This window comes from Neophocaena asiaeorientalis, unplaced genomic scaffold (genome assembly GCF_003031525.2).
Source record: "Neophocaena asiaeorientalis asiaeorientalis breed wild unplaced genomic scaffold, Neophocaena_asiaeorientalis_V1.1 scaffold59, whole genome shotgun sequence".
NCBI classification, from domain to species: domain Eukaryota; kingdom Metazoa; phylum Chordata; class Mammalia; order Artiodactyla; family Phocoenidae; genus Neophocaena; species Neophocaena asiaeorientalis.
In genome coordinates, this window is record NW_020174268.1 from 5,831,628 (window position 1) to 5,855,914 (window position 24,287).

Here is a 24,287-nt window from a genome sequence, read left to right on the forward strand (position 1 = left end):
AGAAATCTGGGAGTTAAAAAAAGAAAATATCGAACTTCTGAATTCCATGGTTTCAAAACTAATTTATTCACCATGAACCAATCTTGCAATTCATTAGCTTCACCCCAGAGACAAGACTGAATGTCAACTATTTTCCTGACCTATAAATAGTAGGTGCCACTTGCTTCGAAATGAAACTGAGTTAGAGCGTAATACCAAAGTGAATCAATATGACTGTTACAAAGCTAAAAAGTAACAGGCTAAGTCCTGAATCTTTGGGGAGAGAAAATTTTTATTTTTATTTTTTATTGAAAAAAAGAATATGACAGGAAAATTGATAAATTATCTTTTAGTAGCACTAAATTTGAACCAAAAAATAATCTAAGAATCAAAAGTCATACTGTTCAATCATTTGTTGAACCTGAATGGATAGCTGGGAACAATGATATTACCTCATAGGCTAATGACAATGGCGTGCAGTTGGATGTGGCAAGACTGAGTTCTTGACAGTGGAAAGTGAGTAGAATGGGTGCCTGGCCCTAAGAAACCTGCCATGCACATTTCTCTGTGCTCTTTCTTCATCCCTGCTGGTGGGAATGAAGATGGCTATTGTGACTTGGAAGCCATTTGTTCAACATGGTGGAGCCTCTGTCAGCCTGAGCCCCTGAATGACTGCAAGGAGTAGAGCCACCGCAGCCAACTTGGAACCTGCACTCTGCTCCATTACATGAGCAAGAACTGAACCTCTAGTTCTCTAAGCCACCACATTTTGGAGTTTTATTTGTTAGAGCACCTATATTTCACATATATTACATATATATATATGATATATATTCCACCTTTATTCCTTTAAAATTTTTAAATAAAAATACAATCTTATTGAAGAAAAAATACTGTAATACAGATAAGTCAAAAAAGAAGAAATAAAAATCTGCAATTACTCAACATAATGAGACCTACTATTATAAAACAGGGGTCACACTTTACCTACCATTTTGGAAGGCACTTTTTTCACTTAAAAAATATCATGAACATTTTCCCTTTTGTGTCCTTAAATAGTATTCTGCCTCATAATTTTCAATGGATGCATGATAAAAGATACACAGGTCATCGGGAAATCACAGTCAAATGAATAGCAATATTTCTGTTCACAAACTAATGAATCTAGAATGTCACGAGGCAGCAGTTCTCAGAATGTTTAGATCCTGAATTCATAGGTGACTACTTGGAATATTATATTTGGTTCTGGTACATGACTATTGAACCATTTGATGTTATGTAGAAGTTGAGGTCCTATAAGAAAACAAGACAAAACAAATCTTTGTCAGGACTTCCCTAATGGCTCAGTGGTTAAGAATCCACCGCCGGGCTTCCCTAGTGGTACAGTGGCTGAGAGTCCGCCTGCCGATGCAGGGGACACGGGTTCGTGCCCCGGTCCGGGAAGATCCCACAGGCCGCAGAGCAGCTGGGCCCGTGAGCCATGGCCGCTGAGCCTGTGCGTCCGGAGCCTGTGGTCCGTGACGGGAGAGGCCACAGCAGGGAACACGGGTTCGATCCCTGGTCCGGGAAGATCCCACATGCTGTGACTAAGCCCAGGCACCACAACTACTGAGCCCGTGAGCCACAACTACCGAGCCCATGTGCCACAACTACTGAAGCCTGCGCACCTAGAGCCTGTACTCCGCAACAAGAGAAGCCCGCACACAGCAACAAAGACCCAACGCAGCCAAAAAAAAAAAGTCTCTGTCAGAATGCAGGAAACATTTGTCATTCGAATACTTCAGATGGGGTGCGAGAGAGTAGCCGTTTAAAGGCTGTGACTTATCCTCAATCAGAAGAAATTTGGTATCACAGTCCAGCAGGTCCAGGCCGGCTTGGCAGCTCTGCTTTCCCCCACAGGAAAAAGAGAAGTCCAGGTTAAGCAGTTTTTTCATAGAAATTGCAGACTTTCCTCTGCTTACATTCCATTGGTTAGAGCCTAGGTGCATGGCCAAATCTAGCTTCAAGGACATCTGGTCAACAGAGTCCATGCAACGTGGCCTTGTGTTCATCCAAAACTCCACGGTATGGAAGAAGGGGAGAACAGATTGGAGGGTGGAGAAGAGCAACCTGCCACATCCTCCAAAGTTAGCACAGAGCAGTGTTTAAGAATAGGAGCCCCACCTCAGTAGCTCTCTAATACCTTCGCTAATTAATTGCTAGGGACCGAAGACTTTTACTTAACCTCAGTTTACAAAGTGAAGACATTGAAATTCACACACCAGTTATGGGAATTAAATGATGTAATTTTTATAAAGTGCTTATAAAATGTTGTCTGTACTTACTATATATCCAGAACCAACAGAAAATTGATAGCATATGGCCAGAAGAGAGGAGTGAACATAATATACCAAGGACGCAAAACCCTAAACTACACCAAATATAGTGTAGTGGTTAAAAGCATAACTCTAGAGCCAGACTGCCCAGATTTGCCCACTTGGCAAGGTAAGTTATTGCTGTGCCTCGGTTTCCTCATCTGTAAAATGGAGCTTAGCATCAGTATCCTGTAGGGTTGTTGTGATGATTACATGAGTTAACGCGGGAAGTGTGTGGTACAGAGCCTAGCAGATAGCAAGCACTATATAAAGGTTAGCTTCTACTCATTGTTAGTGTTGCCAAAGAAAATTAACTGGTATTTTTACAAAATCCACAAATTCACCGGAGTCTTTGCAGGTGACTTACACCTCCACACACACTGCCTACCACACGAACACTCACACCATTTCCGTTCCTATTCCCCAGTACTAAGGCCTCTGTGCTTGACAAAATCAATTGATTGGTATTCTACAGCATAGAGGTGGGAATACATTCATCACCCAAATCAGACAGGAATCACATCTGCACCCAATTTCATTTCCTTCTGGAGAGTCACGCATGATCTCATACATCTTCCTTGGTTCTTGTAATACAGGCTTCTGAATGAACAAAAGTGTTCTTTCAGGTAATGAATCTGCCCAAAGAATGTCCCTGTTGATTCTGAGACTTTCAGATGAAAAATTATTCTCAGAAGCCAGAACTGAATTAGGCCTTGTCTTTCTTTTCTATTATTTTTAATCAATGCATTCTTGAATAATGATACATGCCACAGAGCCCTTCAGTATGATGGCCACATTTTAGCTGCAATTTAATTTATCCATTGAAATCAATAATGATTTGTAATCAGGAAAAAAAAAAGAAATCAAGATGGTAAGAATACCTCCCTGAAAGTCAGATTCTATCAATCTACTTAGTCTCTGAAAAATGTGATTAGTTTGCGGACCATTCCCAGTTTTGCAGAGGATTGCTTTTCTAGAAATGGTGCCATAAGTCAAAATTATGTAAGTTGAAAATTATTTTTCCACAGACTTAAAGTCATATTAGGGCATTAAATTCCTAATTAAATGTTCAATATCCAACTTTTTATTAAAAAGAAACTAAACACTGTGTTCAGTTAATTATGAATTATATACCTGATGTATGCTACAAAATATTTAATGTCATATACCAAATTTTTATCTTCTGCATAATTTCTGCCTTACTTCATTGCATAAATCTAAAGGTGAAGGAATACCTTCATAGAATTCAGAAAGGCTCTTTCTTTTCTAACTTTTTATTTTAAAATGATTTTAGATTTACAAGAAAATTGCAAAAATAGTACATGGAGTTCCATATCCCGTTCACTCAATTTTCCTTAATTTTATCATTTTACATAACCATAGTAAGATTGTTAAAACCAGAACATTAACACTAATACAATAAAACTAACTAATCTATGGATCTTATCTGAATTTCACCAGTTGTTCTACTTATGTCCTTTTTCTGGTCCAGGAGCCAATCCAGGGTCCCATGTTACAGTTAGTTGTCATGTCTCCTGGTCTCCTCGATTTGGAACAGTTACTCAGACTTTTATCAAGAGTGTAGGTCAGTTACTTTGTAGAATGTCTCTCAGTTTGAATTTATCTCATCTTTTCTCATGATTACTTGCGTTTATGCATTTCTGGCAAGAGTACAGAAGTTCAACCGTCTTAGTGCATCAGGCCAGGAGGTACATATCTGTATGTCTTATCATGGTGATGTTAACTTTGATCACTTGGTTAAAGGGATGTCTGCCAGGTTTCTACTTTTAAAAGTTACTATTTTCCCTTTACATTAAGAATATCTTGAGAGAGGTATATGTTGAAATTGTACAAATACCTGTTTCTCATGATGTCTTCACCCAGTGATTTTGCCATCCATTGATGGTTCCTAAAACAACTATTACAGTGGTGTTTGCAAAAGAGTGGTTTTTCTATTTCAGTCATTCCTTCTACATTCCTTAATTGGTAGTCTGTAAGGAAGAACAGTTCTTTCTCATTATTTATTCAGTTATTTATTTACATCAATATGGACCCTTGGATATCTGTTTTATTTTGTGGATTACAGTCAGTTACTATCATTACTTATTTTGTTCCTCATATTGTCCCCAATTTGGCCATGAGAAGCTCCAGAAAGGCTTAAGGGTTTCAGTTACCTCTGAGGAGACCTACAGGGGAGATCTAAGTCTACTTGAGCGCTTTTGAGAAAACTGATCAAGAGATGTGTTTGTCATTCTCTTATTCATTGAAAAAAATTCTGTAGCAAGCATAGGTATTAGAGATGAAGTTTTTGGACTCTGTTCAAAGTTGTCTGGGGAGCAGACATTCATTTATGTTCACTGCCATAAATCCAGGAAGTATTAACATGTGTTAATATCCTTTGGAGTTTCTCTGTTCAAACATACAAAATCACTTTCATCCCTTTTGGGAAGTCAAATTCTCCTATAGATAAAGGAATGTCCAATAACATTTCTTATTCCTTTCTCCAGCTTATTACAGGCTCCTCCCCAAAGGGAAGGAGGATTGCCAATCTGATTAGAGACTAAATGCTAATTGGGCTGTGTTTTACTACTGGGCCAGCTTACTGTGAGTTATAAAAGACATATAGTCATGCCCTGCTTTTTCCCTTGCTGAACCTGTGAGGTAAGCTAGCCTGTAAGGTTTGCCCAGCCGAGGCCTCTCTCAGCCCCATTCTTTTCTATTCCAAAGGAACAGAGACACTGTCTTTCTATTTTCAAGCAGAAATGAATCAAAACCCTTGTTGGAGCCTCCCAGCTTAAGCCACATTTGAAAATACAGCTTTCGACTGGAGAACCCTGCTTTGCAGCGTATTGGGTGTTTACCCTCTGTTAATAAGCAGTACTCCGTCTTTCTTTGATCAATTGCCTGGGAAATGCACACTCCTGGAGAAGAAGTGTGATGAGTGAGAAAAATCAAGCTCCAAATCCCAACATCCTAGAATAGACCGGTGGTCACCCCTGTGCCGCCCCATTTCTCTTCCCTCCACAGTCACTTGCTCATCATAGATGATCCCCCTGACAAGCCTTACCTGCGGTTCAGATGCATCAGCCAATCCTAGCAGAGAAGGAAACCTCGTTATGTGATCTGTGGTTCAGCCACATCGGAATCATCTGGTAAAAGTGCAGATTTCTGGGCCTCACCTCAAATGGACTTACCAGGACGGTAAGGTTCCCAAAATCTACATTTTTTAAAGCAGATTATGCATATTAACATTGAGAATCGAGTTCTGTTGGTAGGGCTTAAATTTAAATCATCTTCTCAAGAAGGGGTGGTCCAGTTGGGGCTGCAGAGCACCTCAGGTCTCTACAGTCTGTCTTTCTTCTTGATAACTAGTCTGGAATATTCCATGTTCATTATGTGGCTTCTCATCTTGTAGTATTCCCTACCACCAGTATAAGTTTATCTAAAAAAACTAGACTTCCCAACCAAACTCCTCCCCTCCAAAGCACACCTTCTTGCCCTGCATCCTGCTCCACCCCATTCCAGGAAGGGGGCATGACATGGAACCCCAAGGCTTTTGAGGACCAGATCCTACTCCCTGCCTGGCATGTTAGAGCCTAGAAACAAGTCTTCCGGAATCATAGCACACAGTCTTCCTGGCTTCAAGCATTTCATGAATCTCTCCTGTGCTGACACATACTCACCACTCGATATTTCAGGACACTGCCTGTAGCCCTGGGACCAAATCCCCCAAACCTTCCTCAATGTACCTGGACAACCCAGGTGCTCCCCTCATCAAGGAAACCTCCTGTCACTTCACTTGCCCCATCCTTTCCTGTCCTTGCTTCAGCCTGCTTCCCACCAGCTTCATTTGGCTGAGATCTCAATTCACTGTTGGCCCTCCCCCAACACATATTCTTCACAGCAAAGAAAAGACCAAACTCTGACATGTGGGGATTACCCTGACCTCTTACTTTCCACCAAGCTTTTTCAAGGCAGGGACCAAGTCATACTACTCTTTAATAACTCCATAAATACTTAGCATCTTGCCTAAAAATTAACAATACTAAACTGTATTGAGAGGTTCCAGTTTCAGGTAAGATGGAGTAAGCATACTCCACCTGTCTCTCCCGCTGAATACAGCTACAGAATGCATGGGGCATCTATTTGAGGAGTCTGTAAAGTATATAGTAGTAGGCAGATTAGGGAAGAAAATAGATTTCAAAGTACCATCAAACCCACAGTGAGTTTATCGTATTTTCCTCCTACTGTTTCCCCTGGCCTAGACTCAAGGCAGCCCAAAACCTGGAAGTGGGCATTGGTGTGGACAGAGAGAGCTCCAGGAGAAGCCCTGTAGTTCAGGCTCAAGGAGAAGTCGGGGGTCTCCTGGCAGTGACAGCAGGGGTAGTTGGGGCCACAATGCCTGCTGTAGAGTTGGTGCTGAACTGACCAATAATAATGATGGCAATAATAAATTACATAATGATGATATTAAAAACAACAACAGCTAGTGTTTATTAAGGACTGTGTGTCAAGAACTCTTCTTGTGTTCTTTGCTAGCTTTATCTCATAAAAATGCCATGACGTAGATAATGTTACTGTTCTATTTCAGGGGTCTGCAAACTTCTTCTATAACGGGTGAGATAGTAAATATTTTAGGCGCTGTGAACCATATGGTCTCTGTCGTAACTACTCAACTCTACTGTTATGGTGTGAAAGCAGCCGTAGACAGTATGTAAACAAATTGCATGGCTGTGTTCCAGTTAAACTGTATTTGTAAAAACAGACAGGAGGATGGGTTTCGCCCAAAGGCCATAATTTTCTGATCCCTTTCCTATTTTGAAGATGGGAAAATTGAAACCCAGGTGGTTAAGTAACTTGCCCAATATCACAGAGCTGATAAATGGCAGCATAAAGGTTCAAACCTGGTTCTTGAGTCTGATTCTTAATCAACTATGCTGATATTTTTGAGTTAATGAATGAAATGATGACATAGAGATGGACCCAGGCAATATCTTTGGTGTGAAAAATTTCAGAGCCCGTGAGTAAATGCAAAATGTCAGAAAGTGCCGGAGAAGATAAAATCATAAGCCTGAATAAGGCTGTGTTAGTTTCCCATTGCTGTTATGACACATCACCACAAAAGTAGTGGCTCAAAACAGCAGATTTATTATCTTAAAGTTCTGGAGGTCAGAGGTCAAGAAGCACCCTCACTAAGGTGAAATCAAGGTATTGACAGGGCTGCATTCCTTCTGGAGGCTCTAGAGGAGAAGTCACCTTCTCACCTTTTTTCCCGCTTCTAGAGGCCACCTGCATCTCTTGGTTGTGGACCCTTCCTCCATCTTCAAAACCAGCAGCATAACACCTTCAACTCTCTCTCTGATTGGCCCTTCTGTCTCTCTCTAATACAACCCTGGTGATTTCATTGGCCCACCTGGATAGTCCAGGATAATCTCATCTCAGGTTCCCTGATTTAATCACATCTGCAAAGTTCCTTTTACCGTGTAGGTAACATTCACAGGTGTCAGGGATTAGGACGTGGGCATCTTTGAGGGTCTGTTTCTTTTGCCTACCGCAGAGAACTTCAGGACACATAGCACTGACCCGGCTGTCTTTCTCCTCTGATGTTTCTGCTCATAACGCCTTTGGCAGTTTGAGTGAAAGCAGAACTCACAGACGCTGCGCTGTGCCCTCATGTCTTCATGCATAAGTGTGCACAGCACAGACCACCGTCAGAGGAAAAATTAAACACTTTAGGACCTGAGGTAAACCAAAAATAAAAAGTGGGACACCTTATCCAGGTATTTTTGGTCTAACCACCAAAATAAATGAAACCATAAGCCTTTCTTTTAACAAAATGGTGAGATTAAAGTTTTGGTTTTCCCAGCAAAAATGTCAGCCCTGACATTTTGCTGGTCTCTGAAGATGTCAGTTTGGGTTTTCTGGGAAGCAGAGGTTGAGATGGAATTAGGGTTGCAAATATTTATTGGAGGAGATGCTTATAAAGAATTAAGGGACAAGAGAGCAGGAGGAGGCTGGGAGATATCTGTGAAAGGAGAGGAGAAAGAAGACACTGTCAAGATGAAGAAGGGAGAGACAGCCTTGCTCCTCCTTCCACCTGCTCTTCTATCTCCCACCGCTGCCTCCCATTGGCCAAATCCATCCAGACACCAACTGACAAGAAAGCCTGGGAGACGCAGCCTTCAGGGGTCAGCCCCTGCGATACAGAGCAGGACAGAGAAAGGGCAGGGCAACCTAGTCTAGGACACACTCAAGCTGTGTGACCTGGCCAGCTCCCAAGAACCTCCTAACTAGCTTATAAGGAAAGAGATTGTCCTGTAGACAGACAAGGACATGCAGGTTAGAGGCTTCTTTCCCATGTGATGTAGCTGCATTTTCAATAAACTGGCTTCAGATGGAGTTATGTAGCCTATAAGAAGAACTTTTACAGTTTATCTTCTCCAAATGAACAGATTGTCTTTACAGTGCCTCTTTGAAAGTCGGTTGCTCATGACTTCATGATCATTCTCCCAAAGAAACAACATTATGCAATGGTTAGTTTGCCAAATAAACATCTTCAAGTATCCTTTTAAACTATAATTGTAGTAACCACTGAGTTACTACACCAGGTCTTTCAAAGGAATTTCATGCCTCTTCAGGATTTAAAATCATCTGGGATATTCAAAATATTAGAATTCTCAAGGATAATGGGACAAAATATTTGAGTTATACAGTTCTTGAAATTTTTGAAGTTAAGATCCTTCCACTAATATTACATTTGCTTCCAACTTCTAAGCAGAACATGTGTCTATAGGAAAGTGCATTGCAGTCCGGCTCAAACTACCAAAACACATTTCTATCCCCTATGAAATTTGAAGTGGGATTGTTTTATCAGGTGTATGGATTCCTTTTGGAACAGAGGAGGACCCAGGCAGATAAGGGAACATTTACCTTAAACAAATACTATCTTCATCTATGTACCAGAAAATGGGTTAACAGTAACCCAGTCATGTGAATAACCCTGCCTTTGTAGGGTAATGCATAGTCCTTAGGAGGCTACTGAAAAACAAGGCGAGAGGACTAGCAACACCTGTCTTTAAGTCAAGTTGTAGCTTGGGGCACTGTTGGGAGAATCCACTTTTGTGTCAGCAACTGCAGGTCGCCATTCTTGGATTTCTTTATCTGAATTTCACTCTCCTCCTTTTCCCTTGGGCCTGGGTTCAACTCTGAACCTCCAGACTCCCGGTCGCCATGGGAAGTTTTGAACTTCTTTTTGGCTCTCCTTCACAGATTCCTTTTTTAATTTGCTCCCCCTGGTTTGTCCCCTGATCATGGCTTAGTACTTTTTTTTTTTTAATTGAAGTATATTGATTTACAATATTGTTTTAGTTTCAGGTGTACAGCAAAGTGATTCAGTTATATATATATTTTTCAGATTATTTTCCATTATAGGTTACTACAAGATATTGAATATAGTTCCCTGTGTTATACAGTAAATCCTTGTTTATCTCTTTTGTGTGTAGTAGCTTGTACCTGTTACTCTCATACTCCTAATTAATCCTCTCCCCCACTTCTCCTTTGGTAACCCTAAGTTTGTTTTCTGTGTCTGTGATTCTGTTTCTGTTTTATAAATAGATTCATTTATATTATTTTTAAAATTCCACATAAAAGTGATATCATATAATATTTGTCTTTCTCTGTCTGACTTACTTCACTTAGTATTCTCTAGGTCTATCCATGTTGCTGCAAATGGCATTATTTCATTTTTTATGGCTGAGTAGTATTCCATTATTTACATACATATATATGTATATTTACATATATATATGTAAATATATATATATATATATACCACATCTTCTTAAACCAGTCATCTTTTGATGGGCATTTGTGTTGTTTCCATGTCTTGGCTGTTGTAAATAGCACTGCTATGAACATTGGGATACATGTATCTTTTTGAATTAGAGCTTTCATCTTTTCTGAATATATGCCCAGGAGTGGGATTGCTGGAGCACATGGTAGCTCTGTTTTTAGTTTTTTAAGGATGTGGCTTCATACTCTTGATTCATAGTACTGAGTCCATCTCCTCCCTCTTGTTCCAACAGACCTTCTTGCCCCTGAGTAAGCTCCTAGCCCCAGCCCCTCCTGGCTTGGCCCATCCTATCCCGCTGTCCCCACAATAGGATACCTTATATTTATACAACTTTGTAAATATAACTTTGTAAATAATTTTGATAACTTTCCAAGCCAAGGATGGCCAGGCCAACCACTTAGTAGTGACTACTTAAAATTCACTTTTGCAAAGTATTCTGAAGCTAAGCTGCAGCGCACACTATGACTGATTAGCAAGATCTGCCATGGGCAACGTACTTTTAGTATTAACTGTGATGCCAGTGACAGATTCTAAAGTTTGAATGCTTGCTGTGCATCAGGCCCTGGGCTTAATGAAGCACTGGCATGCATTCTTATTTAATCCCCATATTGAAGAAAATAAGGCTCCAGTAGTTAGCAACTTCCCAGGATCACACAGTTAGTAAGGGGCAAACCTGAGACTTGAACTCAGGTTCGTCTCATCAGGAACCGTGGCTCTTAGGTCAAACACTTCTTAATATTCTGAAAAGACACTCAAGGGAACAGGTGCCTGTTCCTGTGGATTGTACACTCAGGAGGTATACAATCATTGTTAAGCCATGAGCTTGTCCATTGAGATCTACAGGGAAACTGGAAAAAAGCACAAGCTATGTAAGACTGAACCAATGTGATGGGGCATCACATGGAGGAGATTTTTTTTTTTTTTTTTACATGGAGAAGTTTAATGGGAAGATTCGGCAGCAAAGATCAAGAGGAGATAGTAGCTGACATCCTACTTTAAACACAGTGTTGAGAACAACATCTTCCTCCCTCACTGTACCATGTATTGGACACACTAAGCTTCTGAAACATGAAGTCTCCCCACTTCAGTTTTCTCTCAGAGAGAAATGCAGCAAAAGTGCTTCAACTTGCAGCTATCTGCTCCCCATTCAAGGATTTCTCTAGTTCCACTCAAACTTTTCCAGCACTGAAATCAAGCAGGACCCTGGTGGCGGGGAGCTCCCACTAAAAAAGCTTTTCTGTGTCCCCCATTTCCTGTCTGTAGGAAAAAGGCTTCAGCCTCCTAGACTTTCCCTGAGTTCCAAAGGGCAGATTCAAACAGTTACTAATAGGGAAATGAGGGGATGCAGAAACAAAGGAAAAGCAGTCAAACAATAGTGCAGCAATAAAGCAGAGTCCTAGTTCCTCCTCAAAGGATACACATAAAAATATAACTTCGAGTTTTTCTACAGGAACTAAGGGCCCCACCCAGTTGGAGGATGGTAACTTCAGGCTGAGCACAAGACTCCTGGAACACCATCCCATTATCTCACCACCAACCAATCAGAAGAAAGTCACACACCCTGTAGCCCTCACCCCAAATTTTGCCTTGAAAAACTCTTCCCCAAAAACCATCGTGGAGTTCAGATCTTTTGAGCCTGAGCTGCCCATACTCCTTTCTTGGCCCTGCAGTAAACACTGTACTTTCCTTCACCACAACCCAGTGTCAGTAAATTGGCTTTGCCACTCGAGCAAGCAGACTCAAGTTCAGTTTAGTAACAGCACCGTGTGACTGCACCCAGCCAAGGGGATCTCAAGGGAGGCCAGAAAGGGTAGAAGGGTTGCAAAATACAGGTCTGACTCCACTCAGCAAGCTGTGTGCTCGAGGCACAGCTCTGTCAGCCTTGGAGGAAGAGCACCCAGTTTCTAATTCTCACCCGGAGGGCACACATTTTTTGAATTCAGGTGATAGCGACTGCCGTGCTTATAAGTTTTTTCTTGGCCTCACCAGACCAGATTTTGTCTATTCTGTAGTTCCCTAGTGGAACTACTGCTCATACAGTGGAATGAGCTAGAGATGTGATTTGTTTATGTTGTTACTTTATTTATCAACATCCTCAGGAAAGAACTTGATAGACTCTCTGGAAACCTTATTGATATCCCTGAAAAATACATTAAATGGTTATCAGTAGATCAAAAAGATATGTTGGTAGCTCTCTAAAAGAATTACAGGGAAACAGAAGAAAACTTTGAGTAATGGTTTACTTGCTCAAGATTATAAAATTCCAGAGAGACAACCATTCTCCACTGCCGAGATTTGCTTCAGTGTCTGGGGGACTGGAAAACAATTTCGCAGATAATTCTACTGTATTCAAGACTCTGTGCATGAGGAATGCAGAAAGTCAGCAGACAGTCTCACAGAGGTCTCCACGGTGGAAACCCGACAATTGCATGAATCAATGACCCAGGTCCTATTTCTGTCTCTTTTTTTTTTTGCAGTACGCGGGCCTCTCACTGTTGTGGCCTCTACCGTTGCGGAGCACAGGCTCCGGACGCGCAGGCTCAGCGGCCATGGCTCACGGGCCCAGCCGCCCTGCGGCACGTGGGATCTTCCCAGACCGGGGCAGTAACCTGCATCCCCTGTATCGGCAGGCGGACTCTCAACCACTGTGCCACCAGGGAAGCCCCTATTTCTGTCTTTTAAAACACTTCCCATGTTGCCTTGTTCAAGATGATGTTTATTGATTTTGGTTGATTCAATTCCTACTCCCATAATATCCAGTTGAAAGCTAATTGCTCAATAAATATTAATTGCCTTAAACTATCAAATTCCAGTAGCATTTCATCATTTTAAAAGGCACCCAGATACAGTGCTGAAATGTGTAAAACAGAGACAGAGGGATCAGCATATTTATTTGATAAGAAGGAACTGCAAGGGACTTCCCTGGTGGTCCAGTTGCTAAGACTCCACGCTCCCAATGCAGGGGGCCCGGGTTCAATCCCTGATCAGGCAACTAGATCCCACATGCCACAGCTGAAGATTCCGCATGCCGCAACTAGGATCCCACACGCTGCAACTAAGACCCAGCACAGCCAAATAAATGAATAAATAAATATTTTTAAAAATACACAAGGAACTACCTTTTTTCACTCTCCTTGCTGGTTCCTTTATCTCATCACTATAGGAACATGGAAGAGCCTATATTTGGGACCAACTCAACTCCATCCCACCATGCCCATGTCCCAAGTCCTACACAAAATGGTACTGGCAATCAAACGTCCCTAGGTCACAGCAGGAGCAACACTGGTTCTGCAGGGAGGAATCTCAGAAGTCACACTCAACACACACAGGAAACAAGCTGGCATGAGCTCATCAGATTTCCACTGGGTTAGTTTAGTTTTAGCTATTTTACTAACACTTGGCCAGCCCACCTCTTTGGGGGCTCATGCTCTTAGTTCATTTTGCTGGATTCCAAATCCTTGGCCATGGCTGGAAAACTTTGCACCATGGATGTTGCCCTGGATACTGCATCTGGAAGGACTTCAAGGGTCTTTGCGGGACTTCCCTGGTGGCACAGTAGTTAAGAATCCGCCTGCCAATGCAGGGGACACAGGTTCAAGCCCTGGTCTGGGAAGATCCCACATGCCACAGAGAAACTAAGCCCGTGGGCCACAACTACTGAGCCCGCATGCCACAACAACTGAAGTCTGCATGCCTTGAGCCCGTGCTTCACAACAAGAGAAGCCACCACAGTGCGAAGCCCGCGCACTACAACGAAGAGTAGCCCCTGCTCGCTGCAACTAGAGAAAGGCCGCGTGCAGCAACGAAGACCCAACGCAGCCAAAAGTTAATTAAGTTTTAAAAAATAAAAGGGGGGAGGGTGCTTTGCAATGTTGTTTTCCTCTCTGAAGGGAATCATTTGTTCATTCAACAAATACTTTTAAAGCATCCAATATGTACCTCAAACTATTCTAGGCTTTGGAGATATAGCAGTGAACAAGAAAGACAAAGTCACAGTAGAAGGGGGAGTCAGATAACGTACAAATATAACGTGGTGATGTTACGAACAAGAATGGAGCAATGAAAGAGAGTGAAGGGAGGAGGTGCTATTTTAGAAAGGGTTAAGAAGCAAAACTTCTTTGACAATGTGACATTTGAGCAGAGAGCTGAAGGAGTGAGAGAGTAAGCTGTAAGGCTATTGGAGGGCAGAAAGCATTCCTGGCAGAGAACAGCAGATGTAAAGGCCCTGAGACAAAAGTGGGTTTGGTATGGTCAAAGAACAATCAGGAGACCAGTATGATCAGAGGGACCAGAGATAATTTGTAGGAGGTAGGATCAAAGAGGCAATGGGAGCCAGGAGGCAGAGTCTTTTATTCGGGAGTTGATGGGAAGCCAGTGGAGGATGTTGAAAAGAGAAAAGACATTTTTTCAAAGAATGTAGAAGAATCTTCAGGTCTTAAAGGTTGCTGTGTTGAGAATAGACTGAGACAAGGGGCTGGGAGGAGGTGGCAAGACTAGTATCAGGAAGATCAGTTAGGGGACACTTGCAGTAACCCAGGAAAGAGATCGTGGTGGCTGGAATCAGGGCGACCTCAGCTGAGGTGATGAAGTGGTCAAATTCTGAATTTGTTTGGAAGATGGTACCAATTGGATTTGGCTAGTGGCTTTGATGTGAGATATGAGGTGAAGAAAGACTCAAAGATGACTTTATGTTGGGGACCTGAGCAACTGAAAGGATGGAGAAAGATCAAGTTTGAAAGTGAAAATCAGAAGTTAAGTATCGTACACATCAAGTTTGAAACACCCATTAGTCATTCAAGGGGAGGTGTTGAATAGAGGAACCAAGAAAGTGGTCTGTTGGAAGGCATTGTTTCAAGGAGGACAGAGTATTGTTTTCAAATGTTGCTGAGAGAGTAAGTAAAATAAGGACTGAGAATTGACCTTCATATTTGCCAATTTGTGGGTCACTAGTGGCATTTACAAGAACTGTTCCAGTGGAGTAATGGGGCAAAAGCCTGACTGAGATGGATTCAAAAGAGAATGGGAAGAGAGGAAAGTAGAAACAGTGAGTGGAGACAATTCTGCCAAACAGCTTTGCTGAAAATGAGAACAAAGAAATGTAGTGGTAGTTGGAGGGGGATGGGGAAGTTATGGGGGGATTACTTTGACGGAAGACACCACAATTTCTCTGCATGTTGATGAGAATGATCCAGTGGTGAGGAGAAAGTTGATACATGAGAGAAGCAGGGAGATTTCTGAAGAAATATCCCTGAGTAGGATGGAGAGGATGAGACCTGTGTGCAGGTAGTAGGTTGGCCTAGATAGGATTTCCAGCTGGGCTTTTATCTTCCCACTCTAAAGATAGACATCTCTTACTGAAATTCTCTGATTCTTTTCCTTCACCCACCCACACCCAAGTGGTTTTTTTCCTATCTGCCCACAGCAACTCAGACATGTAACCTACTTTCCCCCTATTTTCTACCTAACTGACATTGCTGATTTTCCTTGATTTCAATACGTTTTTCTGTATCACAATTCCCTTGCTTCACTAATTTATTCACTCAACAAACAGAGTGTGTCAGGCATTGAGCTGGTTCCTAAGGATACAGGGACCACCTTCAAGATTCCCACTACCTAGTTAAGGAAGGAAAGCAGTAAAACAAGAATTATGATAGAGTGGGGTGTGTATTAACATAGATCTTAGAGCACAGTATGATGGGAGGAGCATGGAACAGACCAGAGGAAGCAGTGATGAATTCCATCTTCACAGAGGACTCAAGCAAGACCTGACAGAGGAGATGACATTTGGTGTTTAGGGGTGGGGAGTGGGTAGGGCTGATTATTGGACCTCAGGGACAAGGAGACTAATTGATTCAGTTTATTCCCTTCAGTTTATGACTCCTCCCCTGTTTTGCTCTTTCCCCTTTATCCCCATTCATTACTCCCATATTCCTCTCTCGTGCAAGCTTTCACTTCGTGGTGTTCGATATTTGTCCTCCAATATATATGCATCCTTGTTAAATCTGCAGTGTTACTTTGTGTTTATACATTTTCTAACTTATACAAATGGTATTATGCTGTCAATCTATTTCTGTTTTGTTCTCTTTTTCTCTCAACTCTGTTTTTAAGACCCATCAGTAATTCTGTACACGACATCTAGTTCATTGCTTCTAATTGTTGCATAGTATTCAGTCATTTACCTGTCATTTCCCTATAGGACACTGAGCTTGCTTCCAGATCCTCACGACCTCAAACAACAACAGTGCCATAAATAGCCCCAAATCTGTCTTTCATCCTCTGGACTTTATACCAAGAAGTGAACTGCAGTGTCATAAGATAAATGCACACTTAATTTCACTAAAAGCTGTCAAGCTACTCTGCAGAACAGCTGCAGCAGTTCACCTCACCAATAATGCTTAATGGTTCCCCTTTCTCCACTTCTCTCTCAACACTTGCTATTATCCGTGTTTTTAATTTTTGCCAAAATATTAAGTGAGAAGTGGTATTTCATGGTTGTTTTCACTTGCCTTTTTGTGGTTATGAATGAGATTAAGCCCATCTTCGTGTGCTTGTCATTTATTTACATTTCCACTTTTGTTCATATCTTTTGTCCGTTTTTCAGTTGTCTTTCTTATTGATTAGCAAATAATAATACAATGATGATTTTTGACATTGCAGTTGGCTTCTCTTGGTTTGGTGTCTGTGTGTTAAATCTATCAAAGTGTCCTGTGTTAAATAGAAATCTTTACTTTTTACATTGTCATATCTATCAGAATTTTGCCTCATAGTTTAGGTGTGTTTGAGTCACAAAAGTATTCCCTCACCTTCCTGCTTCAATCACGATCTCCTATTAAGTTTATCTTTCACATCTTTAATCCATCTGGAGGGCACCTTTTTCTGTTAAGTAAACTAGGGGTTCAAGAAGGTGACAAATGAGCTTGGAGAATATTTACTCATTCACATTTCCGAGCTCTCCAGTTCTCACCATCCTTAAGTCACTGAAAAATAACTACTGTCCTAGAATTCTACATCCAGTGAAATTATCTATCAATAATGAAGTCAAAGTGAAGACATCATACAAACAAAAACAGAGAGAGTCTGCCACCAGCCAGACCTCATGGAAGGAAATTCTAAAGGATGTACTTCGGGCCAAAAGAAAGTGATTGCAAATGGAAGAAATGAAGTGCATTGAAAATGGTATATATGTGCATAATAAATGTAAATTAAGATCATATAAAACAATAGCAATATTGTCACATAATGTTTAAACAGAGCAAGAGTGAAAATATTGAACATTCATATCGTATTGGTGAGGAGCGTGAACAAATGCAGTTTAAGAATCTAAAGTCTTTGTATTATTTGGAAAGAAGGTAAAGCTATTAAATTTAGAATTATGTAATTTAGGGTTCATGGTGTGATTTCTGGAGTAAAAAAAAACTGTCTAAAAAAAAAGGAAGGTGTGACTGTCAAGCTATTGTGTTACTTCAAGCTCACTGAGAAGCAGATGCCACAACAGGATTAGAAATGCAAGAGTTTGTTGGGGAAAACATCTGTGAAAGAGAAAAGGGCAGAAGTCAGAGGAAGCATCAGTAGAAAGATCCTCAGACTCAGAGGCAGATCTGACATCCGCGAAGGACAGCGGGAAAGAAGAAGGATTGGGTAGGATCCAAGCTACTATTGGGGGAGAATGTTCTATGAAGAGGGGGAACAAATACAAAGCCAGAAAGGAGAGAGAGTTCGTGAAGCATTCTGTGACCTGCAAAAGGTTCAGTATAACAGGAATATTATGCAGGGAACTCCAAACAGCAAGGCAGGATGAGACTGAACAGCCCAGGAAGGGCACAGTCCCAAAGGGCCTTACATGCCATCCCAGGAAGAAGTTTGGATTTTAACCTGAAAGCAATAGGAAGTCACTGGATGACATTTTCTACGAAAAATGGCTTCTATTCAACAGGTATCGGAGCACCTACTACACACCAGGCACTCTGGCCGTCTCGGAACAAGACAGACTCAGATCTCACCTTTCTGCTTCAATCAGGATTGGCAAGAGAGGTCATAGGCTTTTAGGGAGGGCCAATCAGTAGATAGCAATGGGAGAATTGGGGTTACGAAAATGAATCAGTGGAAGTAAATGAAGTGTAAGACTCCGATGAAGTATAAGACCAGGCCAGTGGCAGAGTTCCATGGTGTATCTGCAGGGCCTGGACTAGGGTGAGGCAAGCAAGGTACCCAGGGCAAATTTAATGAGGCATTTACTCTTAGGCTCATGCAAGTGTGGGGTTCACACCTGAAAGGAATGCCCCCTTATATTTTTCTTTTAAATAATAGCTTATGAAGATATAATTCACTACCATGAAGTTCATCCCCTTAAACTGTGAACTTTAATTCTTACTATATTCACAGAGTTGTGCCTCTACTACCATTAACTCCGGAACATTTTCATTACCCCCAAAAGGAACCTCATACCCATTAGCAGTCACTCTTCTTTCACCCACCCACCCCCCAAATCCCTGGCAACCACTGGTCTATTTTCTGTCTCCATGGATTTGCCAATCTGGACGTTTCATATAAATGGAATCAGACAATGTGTCTGGCTTCTTTCACTTTGCATACTGTTTTCAGGGTTCATCCATGTTGTAGCATATATCAGCGCTTCTTCCCTCTTTATTGCTGAATAATGTTCCATTGTATGCCTCTACATTTTCTTTATCCATTCATCCATTAATAAACATTTCAGTTGTCTCTACTTTGGGGCTCTTCTAAATACTACTGCTGTAAACATTCATGCACAGGTTTTTGTGTGTACATTTATTTTCAGTTCTCTTGGGTACGTACCTAGGATCATATAGTAACTCTATGTTTAACCTTTTAAGAAGCTGCTAAAGTGATTTCCAAAGCAGCTGTATCACTTTACATTCCCACCAGCAATATATGAGAGTTCCAAGAAGCCATATTGACAGAGGATGCTGCTGTGGCACAGGACTGAAATATGACTGAAAGATATCAAGAAACACCATCTGTGTTATGATTTATGACAATGCTAAAAAAAAAAAAAGGCTGTTAGACTGCTTTGGAAATACTAAACACATTAAGGGCTAAATGCCGCATTTGGTACTGCATTTTATGATTTGAATGCATTTTAAGTATATCTGCCTTTGAAATGCATTGCAGTTTCAGAGGAAAAAATATTTTTCTTAACTCTGATTTGTTTTGAATACAGACAATCATGGGAAAGTTAGACATCAGCTTATTAAAACTTTAGCCAACATTCAGAACAGTTTAATTACAGAGAATCCTTGCAATTAGGCCCAGTAGGAAACTTATCCCTGACTAAAATATTTTCTTATTTTTAAGGCCAGCTTCATCAACCATGAGTCTATTATGAATCACTGAATCGGAACAAATGTATCTTAAGTTAAAAAGAATGAGAGCCTCTTTTTATTAGTGTGGTATCAAATTTTAATTTTGCCTTTTAAAAGAGTTTTCTCACAATAAGGGTCAAGATTTTATAAGGAATCAGTAGAATGTCAAATGTCTGCGAAGTACAGAATAAGGACACAAATCTGTGTTTAAATTCCAAGTTGCATTTTTCTTTACTATTTTCTCTTCTAAATAAACCATTCAATCCTACCTTTTTCCAGCTTTCAGTACTTCTGTCATTGGGATATAAATTCCAATTCTTATAAGCAATAGGCAGTCTTTTCTCTTTTTTTATTGGAATATAATTGCTTTACAATGTTGTGTTAGCTTCTGCTCTGCAACAAAGTGAATCAGCAATATGTATACATATATCCCTTCCCTCTTGGACTTCCCTCCCACCCCACCCCCATCCTACCCATCTAGGTCATCACAGAGCCAAGCTGAGCTCCCTGTGCTGTACAGGAGGTTCCCACTAGCTATTTTACACATGGTAATGTATGTATGTCAATCCCAATCTCCCAGTTCATCCCACCCTCCCCTCCCCCTCCGTGTCCACACATCTGTTCTCTGCCTCTGCGTCTCCATACTTTAAAGGCTTTTGTTTTTTTAATATTGGATTTCTGAGCAAATAGCTACCTTTACCAAAGTAATAATTATTTCTAATGGTTTGTAAATAAATGTTTCTTTAATTCTCTCATTGCTTTGCTTTCTCATACACTCAGAATAATAAGAAAATTGGAAGAAAGAGAGTCAAACAGGGGTCTGTACAGTTGTCCCATAACTCCAAAACCCCCTTCCAGTCTCTGCTTTGTGGTGTCCACACCAGGAGCCTGCAAACCACATTTCTACTTTGCCAGCTTGCTCCCTGTCAGACTTTGCCATAGGGCTGCACTAGAGGGAGACTGCAAGGCGAGAGGATAAAGAAAGGACTTGCACTTCCTGTTTGCTTCCTCTTTGCTTCTTGTCTGCTTCTGGTTCCTGTGAGTATCACCCTTTACCTTGGCAACTACAGTCCCTTCCTGTATCAGTAGTTGGATGAATTTGCAATTCTTCCAACACTTGCAGGATGAACCTCATTGCACTCCCTCAGAGACACTAGCACCAACTGGCTAGTGTCCCCACCTCAAGGGTCTGGGCCCCACCTCCACAGTGCTTCTCCTTCAAGTTCAGAGATGTCAGAGACGGTCAAGCTGTGCCCCTTCCCAGAGGTCTGAGTTCCAGCTCAGGGTGAGGGGGTGGGGGGAGGAGTCTCCTCCAAATTTTTAAGTTTTAATAATGCCAACTTCTTCCCTTTGACTGCCCAGCCTTAAAGATGGTAGCTGTTCCCATAGTTGCTATCTTCATGATGTATTAGTGTTCTCTTTCTGCCTCTTCCTTACCTAATTATCAATTTAATACCTAGTTAATAATTCTTTATATTGAATTATCTATGTTAAAATAACTTGTATAATTTGTCTCCTGAGACACCAACTACACGTGAATTAATACCAGAAATTTCTAAGCGAAATGTTGAAAAATATCATCTAGAGTATTGATTTGGTTGTGTCCTTGGGCTTGAATGTAGTGCCTCGATAATGGAATATGGGATACTGGTGATTCATGTGTTGGTATTAACAATTAATCAAATTATACCTGTGGTTGGTTATGATGAAGTTCTTAATGGATTAAGTACTTTGGAGAAACAAGTGATTGTTTCACTTGATTGTTAATGAAGTAATGTTGACTACAAGGAATGTGGCACTGAATGAATTCTTCTAGTGCAATGGAGCATTTACAGAAAGAAAATTACGAGCCCAGGTCTTTACACACTGAACTTAAGTCACAGATTATCAGAGAATTTCTATCCTATCCCTAAAAGAATCTCTTATTTCTGGTAGCCACAGGGCAAATATTGTTGAAAACTAAACACAAAATTTAACAATACAGGTTGCAGAATTACAATGTAAATTGAATTCGTAGCCTCCCTAAGTCACTCATGTAAAAGTGAAGGCACTGACCTTCAAGATGGCAGAGGAGTAAGACGTGGAGATCACCTTCCTCCCCACAAATACATATGGCAGAGACGGGGATGGGTGGCGGGGGAAGCTTCGGAGCCACGGAGCAGGGCGCAGCAACAGGGGTGCGGAGGGCAAAGCAGAGAGATTCCCGCACAGAGGATCGGTGCTGACCAGCGCTCACCAGCCTGAGAGCCTTGTCTGCTCACCCGCTGGGGCGGGCAGGGGCTGGGAGCTGAGGCTCAGGCTTCGGTCGGATCGCAGGGAGAGGACTGGGGTTGGCGGCGAACACAGCCTGAAGGGGGCTGGTGCGCCACAGCTAGCCGGGAGGGAGTCCGGGGAAAAGTCTGGACCTGCCTAAGAAACAAGAGACTATTGTTTCGGGGTGCACGAGGAGAGGAGATTCAGAGCACCGCCTAAATGAGCTCCAGAGACGGGCGTGAGCTGCGGCTAACAGCTCAGACCCCAGAGACGGGCATGAAACGCTAACGCTGCTGCTGCAGCCACCAAGAATCCTGTGTGCAAGCACAGGCCACCATCCACACCTCCCCACCAGAGAGCCTGAGCAGCCCGCCACTGCCAGGGTCCCGTGATCCAGGAACAGCTTCCCCAGGAGAACATATGGCACACCCCAGGCTGTTACAACGACACACTGGCCTCTGCCACCGCAGGCTCACCCCGCATTACAATTATAACTACCGTACCCCTCCCTCCCCGCGGGCTGAATGAGCAAGAGGCCCCTAATCAGCTGCTGCTTAACCCCCTCCTGTCTGGGTAAGGAACAGATGCCTGAGGGCAACCTACACACAGAGGCGGGGCCAAAACCAAAGCTGAACCTCGGGAGCTGTGCGAACAAAGAAGAGAAAGGGAAATTCCTCTGTGTAGCCTCAGTAGCAGTGGATTAAATCCCCACAATCAACTTGAGGTACCCTGCATCTGTGGAATACCTGAATAGACAACTAATCGTCCAAAAATTGAGGCTGTGGACTTTGGGAGCAACTGTAGACTTGGGGTTTGCTGTCTGCAAGATTTGTTTCTGATTTTTATGTTTATCTTAGTTTAGTGTTTAGCACTTGTTATCATTGGTTGATTTGTTTATTGGTTTGGTTGCTCTCTTTTATTTTTTTTTAATAATCTTTTTAGTTTTTTTATTATTAAAAATTTTTTTTTTCCTTTCTTTTTTTCTCCCCTTTCTTCTGAGCCATGCAGCTCACAGGGTCATGGTGCTCTGGCCTGGTGTCTGGCCTGAGCCTGTGAGGTGGGAGAGCCGAGATCAGGACATTGGCCCACCAGAGACCTCCCAGCCCCATGTAATATCACTTGGTGAGAGCTCTCCCAGAGATCTCCGTCTCAACCCTAAGACCCAGCTCCACCCAATGGCCAGCAAAATCCAGTGCTGGACACCCTATGCCAAACAACTAGCAAAACAGGAACATCACCCCACCCATTAGCAGAGAGGCGGCCTAAAATCATACTAAGTTCACAGACACCCCAAAACACACCACCGGACATGGCCTTGCCCACCAGAAAGACAAGATCCAGCCCCACCCCCAAGAGCACAGGCACCAGACCCCTCCACCAGAAAGCCTACAAAAGCCACTGAACCAACCTTACCCACTGGGGGCAGACACCAAAAACAACGGGAACTACGAACCCGCAGCCTGCGAGAAAGAGACCCCAAACACAGTAAGTTAAGCAAAATGAGAAGACAGAGAAACACACAGCAGATGAAGGAGCAAGGTAAAAACCAGACCAACAATCTTGGAAATAAAATGGAGAAAACACAAGAAACGTTTAACAAAGACCTAGGAGAACTAAAGAGCAAACAAAGAATGATGAACAACACAATAAATTAAATTAAAAAATTTCTAGAAGGAATCAGTAGCAGAATAACTGAGGCAGAAGAACGGATAAGTGACCTAGAAGGTACAATAGTGGAAATAACTACCACAGAGCAGAATAAAGAAAAAAGGATAAAAAGAATTGAGGACAGTCTGAGACCTCTGGGACACCATTAAACACACCAACATTCGAATTATAGGGGTCCCAGAAGACGAAGAGAAAAAGAAAGGGTCTGAGAAAATATTTGAAGAGATTATAGTTGAAAACTTCCCTAACATGGGAAAGGAAATAGTCAAGTCTAGGAAGCACAGAGAGTCCAATATAGGAAAAATCCAAAGAGAAACAGGCCAAGATGCATATTAATCAAGCTATCAACAATTAAATGCAAAGAAAAAATATTAAAAGCAGCAAGGGAAAAACAACAAATAACATATGGAATCCCCATATGGTTAACAGGTGATCTTTCAGCAGAAACTCTGCAAGCCAGAAGGGAGTGACAGGGCATATTTAAAGTGATGAAAGGGAAAAACCTACAACCAAGATTACTCTACCCAGCAAGGATCTCATTCAGATTCATTGGAGAAATTAAAACCTTTACAAACAAGAAAAAGTTAAGAGAATTCAGCACCACCAAACCAGCTTTACAACAAATGCTAAAGGAACTTCTCTAGGCACGAAACACAAGAGAAGGAAAAGACCTATAGTAGCGAACCCAAAACAATATATAAAATGGGAATAGGAACATACATATCGATAATTACCTTAAATGTAAATGGACTAAATGCTCCCACCAAGAGACACAGATTGGCTGAATGGATACAAAAACAAGACCCTTATATATGCTGTCTACAAGAGACCCACTTCAGA